This window comes from Adiantum capillus-veneris, chromosome 2 (assembly GCF_014529385.1).
Source record: "Adiantum capillus-veneris isolate H3 chromosome 2, ASM1452938v2, whole genome shotgun sequence".
In the NCBI taxonomy this organism is placed as follows: domain Eukaryota; kingdom Viridiplantae; phylum Streptophyta; class Polypodiopsida; order Polypodiales; family Pteridaceae; genus Adiantum; species Adiantum capillus-veneris.
In genome coordinates, this window is record NC_140932.1 from 165,594,548 (window position 1) to 165,601,665 (window position 7,118).

Here is a 7,118-nt window from a genome sequence, read left to right on the forward strand (position 1 = left end):
AATTAATTTAAAAACACTTAATAAAAGAACCAATGAGAATTAAGTCCTCTAGAAGACTATTGGACAGTCTCCCAAGGGGTCCAATGAGCATTCAGCAGCCCAATGGCTTGCCTGATTCCTATTGGCCAGGAGGCAAAGGGGTCCAATGAGAGTTTAGTTTAATTATTAAATTACCTAAAGCTCTCACAAAAGGGGAAAGGGGGACACATGTCAATAGGCTATCACTTATGCTGCTTAATAATCATTGGCTTGGGGAGGGCCAATGGAAAAATAGCAAGAGCAAATAGCAAGAGGGCTCCCCCAAGAGAGAGAGAGGGGGATGATTTTTGCAAGGCATTATCACACACACACACTCTCACACAGCCTATGTGAGAAGTAAAGAAGACTATCTCTTCCCAAGCTTTAATGGAGAGCTCATCACCTACTCCAAGCTTGTGAGATAGAAGCTTGCATCGACACACTCTTGGCATGTGGATGCAAATCCAACCAAGAGCCAAGCTTAAATGCATGCTCATCTCCTCTACCATGCTAATTACTAAGCTAAGGTATGCTAATATGAGTGATTATGTGAGGAGATGTACATCTTTCTCGTAAGATACTCCTTCTTCCTCTCAATCTACTCTCATACCCTACTAGCTCTCACCATCTTCGAAGGTGTGTGAGATCTTGGGTCTGAGACCGGGGATAATTAAAGTTGTGTTTGCTAAGTGTTTTCTTGGTGCATGAAGCTTTCATCTTCATTGCACTAGCTAGTCTTGAAGGAACACAAAGAATTGTATTGTACAATGTCTCTCTTGATGGGAGAAACCATAATACAAAACCTTTTGGAGGGGGGACCGGCTCCATGCAAATCCGGTCCTCAACTATTGTCAATTGCTTAATTTCTCTCTCTTTTGAAAGTATTATTCATGCTATCTAACTAGGTGTTATGCTTTTTGTTGCTCTCTCCACCCAAGCACTCTTGTAATTCTCATTAGGAATCTATTCTAATGAAATGCCCACTATGTTCATGATAATTTCCGCTACACACAAGTTATTAGGCCATTAAATGTTACAACTAGTATACAACCGATAGCAAAATTGGAAGCATCTATATGTATGTGGAATATCTTATTCCAATCTAGTGCTTTCAATATTGGAGCTAGGGTGAGAGCTTGCTTAAGCTTCATAAAGGATTCTTCACATGCCTCGGTCCACTCAAAGTGTGTAATCAAGGTATACATGGGTTTTGCAATTATAGCGTACATGTAGATGAACCGTTCATAATATCCACAATGCTCCATGAAGGCTTGTACCCCTTGACTGTTGTTGGTCTAGGAAAATCAGCAATGACATGATTTTTTTCAATATCAGTAGCTATGATATTTTTAGACACTATATGTCCAAGAATTTTTCCTTGTCTACCCATGAATGTGCACTTTTCAAGATTTAAGAAAATTATATAAAGTCTACCATTAAGGTGTTCAAAATGATCAGCCCGGATTGATGAATGTACGCATAGATCATCCATATATACTTCTAAGAATTTCCTAAGTTATTATTTTAAAGCATGGATCATCAACCTTTGAAATGTGGCTCGAGCATTAGTTAATCCAAACGGCAAAACCTGATAGGTAAAATACCCCATTCTGTTGCAAAAACAGTTTTATGCTGATCTTTTGGGTCAACCAAAAGTTGATTGTATCCCGAAAAGCCATCTAAGAAGCTGTAAGCTTCTTTTCTTGTAATCGTTCTAAAACATGCTCAGTGATTGGAAGAGGAAAGTTGTCTCTAATGGTAGCTGCATTTTTTTTTAGAGATTAACACATACTCATAATTTTCCATTCTTCTTGGGTACTACCACAATTGGAGACACCCAATCTGTGTGTTCAATGTCGTAAATGAATTTGGATTCCTTTAGTTTTTTATTCTCTTCTTTTATCTTCTTGGCAAATGTTTCATTATACTTGTATGGCCTTTGTCTACTTGGTTTCTCATCATCTCTCATGGGTATGGTATGTTGACTGATCTCTGGATCAACACCCTTGAGATCCTTGTAAGACCAAGCGAAGATATCTCGGTATTCCTTGAGCAAGTTTAGCAAATATCTCTTCTTATTTCTCTACTAGGTCATTCGCAATGTAAGCAGGTCTAGGCTCTTCTCCTGGTTCAGCCAGGTTTATCTTTTTAGCATTTTCAGGTCCTTCATAGGACTCGCCCTGCTTCCATAGTTCCCTAGCAGGTTGTTTGACTATGATTTTTCTATTTTGGAGAGTATAGTTTTTGTAATGGGATGTAACACTCATTACATCCTTACCATCCTCTTTTGTGGTTTCCATTTCGGTTGTATATCTCCTTTAGAGATTTTTTCAACTCTTGATATATCTTTTTCCGCTCGACACGTGTCATGAGTGGTTTCTTATCCTGTGGGTTTACTTTAGTATCCTTCCTTGATTTTCTCGATATTTTAGACATTTTTGAATTTTTGTTTGAAGGATATCTGCTAGTGATTTTTTCCTTGACACAATCATTTGCATCTATCTGTATCATGAATTGTGTTCTACTGGAGACTGATGGCATAGGTCGTGTTTTCATGTTTATGGTGTCTCTTTTCCATCTATACCATTTTTGTCTTCTCGATTTCTCGTTGGGAAAGTCAAAAAACTTTTCCTCCCCTCCTTTCAAGAGTAGCTTAGCTCTCACATGTTCTTTTTCTGACACCGAATCTTCTGGTGTAGCTGAGTGTTCATCTAACTCATCTGTTGCATCGTAGTAGAGGTCTGAAAAGACTTGTTGAGCTTTCATCAAATCCTTGGGTTCCTCATCTTCGTCTTCAATGTTGAGGATTGAAATCATTTGGATGGGAATTATGTCATAGCCATCCTCATTGCAAAATTGAGTAGGCATAGACGTATTCACACATACATCCATGGTCGCTAAATTTGAGTCCACTCAAATGGCTCAAACAAATGCTCTGGAAAGGGTTCAAGTACATAGGCTTCGTCTGTGCAGTCCCTTTCTAGAATACATTCTTCTCGTCTTAAACTTCCATTTTCTAATGCTCCACATATCCAAATAGGAGTGTCTTTATTTAACCAGGATGGAAGCTTAGTTTCAGCCGAAGAGATTGAATCAAACTCATGTATGAATGTTTTCAAGACATCTCTATAAGTGTGATCTTTTAGATTTACTCTTGTTATAGATCCCACTTGCTTTAAGTATAGATAATTGTTTCCCCAATCTTGGATAAGATGTACCTATCGCATGAAAGGTCTTCTCAATATGATTTCATAATTGAGTTTTTTCCAAAGTCTACTATGGCAAAAGTGTGTTGATATTCAATTCTACAGGAATTGACTATCACCTTTTCAAGCAGCCCTAATGGTGTCTCAATGTGTCCGTCATCCAATTGCAATTTGATTTAAGTTTGTCTAATGGCTGGTTGTCCCCAGGATTCCCATACTGCTTTCGTGGCTATGGCTTTTCCTGCTCCACTATCCAGTATCGCCATGGTTCCAATGTCATTATATTTCACTGGAAGGGTGGTGTTTCCTTCTTTCCCTTCATAATATTCTCCGACTTTGCTCATGGGAATAGATCGAATCTCTTTGTTGTCCATTTCGTTTTTCAATTTTCCCAAATTTTTTGAGATTAGCCCCGTTATCCCCACCTTCTCTAGGGTTTTCTGTAGATCATTCCATAACTATGGTCTGAATTTTAGCAGTTCTCCCAAGGTAAGAGTGCATTGGATGGGTGTAGACATGATTGAATGAATGTTGTCTACTTCTAGGGTCTGTTTAGCTCTCTTTACTTGAGTGTTCTTACACACTATGGATTCATCTTCGTTATCTCCAAGTAAGAGGGGTAATGTTTTCAAGGTCAATGGTTACGATATTCCAAAAGCTTCAGATCCGCAATCCCCGTACAAGGATTGTACATCCATGTTCATATCAGTATGAAGGTTATCCAACCAGATTTCCTCTATAGGAGATGACTTTAGAGTTAGGCTCCCATCATTGATCTCTCTAACTTTTTCCATAAATGTCCTGGCCAATCTTCCTCTACGAATGGAATTCCATCTAAGGCATCTTCGATGTCCGACACTATAAGTTTGATTCTTTTGTTTCAAGGTGAGGTTCTTCCACCACATCGGGTTTTTCTTTAGTGTCTCTTTCCACAAGCTCCTCAGGTTTTGCAATACTTTCAAGCTTGGTTTTTGTGTTTCCAACATTTCTTGCGTGATTCTTACCAATTTTTTTGATAAGCTTCCAGCTTAACTGCTTCCATGTCTGGAGAAGGATAGTTTTTCCATTTGTTTTCCATGTTTTGGCCTGCTCTAAGTCTTGCTTGGTAGGCTTTTGAAGGCGGCGTTAAAAGGCTCAAAAATTTTATTGACCAGAATGGATCCTCCAGACTTCATGGTTGTTTCCTTGATTTCACTTCCAGTTTCTTTCAACTTTTCCTGGAATAGCTTTTTTGCTTTCTCCTCGATTTCAACCCGTTGTTTTTGTTTTCTCATCTCATATCTTTTGCTTCTCCTTCTTTTGATTCTTTGAGAGGAAACTTTCGTATTTTCTGAATCATCATCAGAGTTGTGTTTCTTTTTCTTGGCCTGGGCTCTAGTGATTACCTTGATTGGAATAATCGGTTCACTCTCTGATGAGCTACTAGGTATCACCTGGACTACGTTTAGTATTGTTTTACCCTTGTTTAAAGGATTTTTAGGACAATCTTTCAAAAAATGTCCTCCATTTTTGCAACATTGTATGCAATAGGCTTCAACTGGCTTGAGGTTTTTGTCAAGCTTTGGACATTCATTTTTCCAATGGTGATCTGCACCACAACTATGATAGTTTCCTGTTCTTGGCTTAATCATGGGTCTTACCATGGGAGGTCTGACACCTTGATTAGCTACATAATACATTGGTGCGAGCTCTAGTGGAGCATAAGTCGCAATTTCGTCCATTGGTGGTGGATGTGAATTATACCAATCTCCTTCTACCATTACTGTAGATAAACTAGGCTCCGCATAGGGTGTAACAGGCACTAATGCTTACTCATCTATGACTCCTTCTGAGTGCATGTACTTTACAGGCACTACATTATGTCCTGGGTACGGAGGTTGTTGTCCCAATACATGTTGAGGTCTTTCCATACCCCATTGGTGGTCTTTGAGCTTGGGCCATATTAGGCTGATATCAGTACATGGGTTGTCCTTGTGGCCTCATAGGCACATACTGAATATTGCCATCATACTTTGGTCTGAAGTAGCACTCGTGGGTCTCATGGTTGGTCCATTTACCCTCAATTGCACACCATTTTTGTGGCCTAATTGGTTGTCTCTATTGAGGTATTGTCCCGGTCCCCTCATAGGTGCTTTTTGCATGTTGTTCATCATGTCATTCATCCTTTTGAGCATGTCTTCTATGGCTAAAAGTGATGCTGCAATAGCCGTTCCCACTTGTGCTGGTTTAGTGGACACTGTTTTCTCACTTTGGTTATCCTTAGGGACATCTTCTTCGTTAAAAATATCGCAATTGTCTCCTTCTGACACACGCTCTTCTAGGGTTGTATGCTTCTTACTATAGAGTATAGCATGAAGTTCTTTGTTTAGCAGTCCCTCTAGAAACAAAGATACGAGTCATTCTTCTGCAGGTATCTCTAGCCCTAGGCAATGTATTGTTTCATTCGAGTTGCACAATCCCTAATAGACTCACCATGTTTCTGTTTAAAGTTGTAGATTTGAGTTACCGTATTATGTTTGATCCCCATTTTGGAACAAGCAGCTACAAATCCTTGAGCTAATGTGTTCAAGTCCATGATTGACCTTGGTGGCATGTTTTGGAACCATGTCAATACTTTTCCTTCTAATGTCATTCCAAACCCCTCGAATTGAGTATGGAAATCGAATATACGTTTTGCTCTTAGCACTTGCTTAAAGCTTGCTAAGTGGTCGTATGGATCTCTTGATCCACTGTATTTTCTGACCCATTTTTGAAAATCAGCTGGTTTGATATGTCTGTTTGGTTCAACTCTCGGTCTCCTGGCAGTTGGTCCTGTTCCGAGTCCTTTAAACCAGTCTGTTGGAATAGTGACTCATGTAGCCTTGGACTGGCCTTAGTGTCACCCGGTTTTCTACGTGATGAGGTGGTTTCTGGTTTCTTCACATTACTCTCAGATAATCTCTCATGGTGTTCATCTCTTGGAATTGTTTCTGGTCCTTGTCCTAATATCCAATCCCTTATGGAATACCCTTGGTATTTGGTTTGTTCTACCTCCTCGGGAGTCACCATAACAAAGTTGTTGTTATAACAATCCCTAAACATGTAGGTTGGTAGGTCTGTTGATTCCTTATCTTTGATCTTCAAGATATAGATGATCTTCATGGCCATTAGTTGTCCTGGTTTGGCATGCAAAGTCCACAAAAGATCTTTTGTGTTTCTATCTTCCAACAATAGACTCTGATCCTAGGATTTTTCGTACTAAGCCGTTTCAAAGGTTTCAAATCTACTTGATCGTATCCCTCGAATTCTAAAGTTGGTGGTCCTTCTTTTGCTGACATATCTGGGATTATGGTGTTTACTTCTAATCCCCATTTGTCTACCACATCAGGGTTTTTGACTTGTACATACCGAGTTTCGTTTCTGTCCATGTATATTTTTCCTTGTTTGTTTTCCCTAATCTCTTCTTCGAACTCAATACCATGGTCATCAATGCGAATATCATACTCCTTATTAGGGTCTAAGTAAACCTGGGCTCCATTGCGGTTAGTCTTGTAAAAAGAGAGTATATGCTTATAGCACATTGTCGTTCCAATTTTCGAGTGAGCCGAATAAGAAGGCATTTCAGATGTTGAATCTGAAAAAGTGTCGGAGACTTCTTCAAGAATTGTGTGCAAGGAATTGCCTTGATTCACGTTGTCTTCGGTGGATACTCTACTAGAGGTTTCTCTGAGTATGCCCTGATTTCCTAGTACATGACCAGATCTAAGGTTCATATAGACTTATGAAGCCCTGGTTAGAGTACTTACCTTTGAATTGACTTGTCGTCAATTTCCACTTGATTCGATCAACTTTCTGTCAAGCCATTGATTCCTCGTCTACAACACGATTCCTAAACAAATTTGATCAAGTTAGCTA